Raw genomic sequence first — 226 nt, forward strand, 5'->3', positions numbered from 1 at the left:
GCCGTTGTTTTGTGATGGATATGCAATTCGTGTATATATATTGTGTATTTAAGCAAGAGCGTTTTTTTTTTTTTCGTGAGTTTTTTTAAGTACGTTTGGATAATTACGTATTTTTTTTCCCTATATCCGCATGCGTTTGTGTGTAGGAGTATGTAGGGTGCGTGTATACATAGATATAGGGCTTATGGTTATAGATCAATGTATATATGTACATATACAAGCATGT

Source organism: Penaeus monodon, chromosome 33 (assembly GCF_015228065.2).
Source record: "Penaeus monodon isolate SGIC_2016 chromosome 33, NSTDA_Pmon_1, whole genome shotgun sequence".
NCBI lineage: Eukaryota > Metazoa > Arthropoda > Malacostraca > Decapoda > Penaeidae > Penaeus > Penaeus monodon.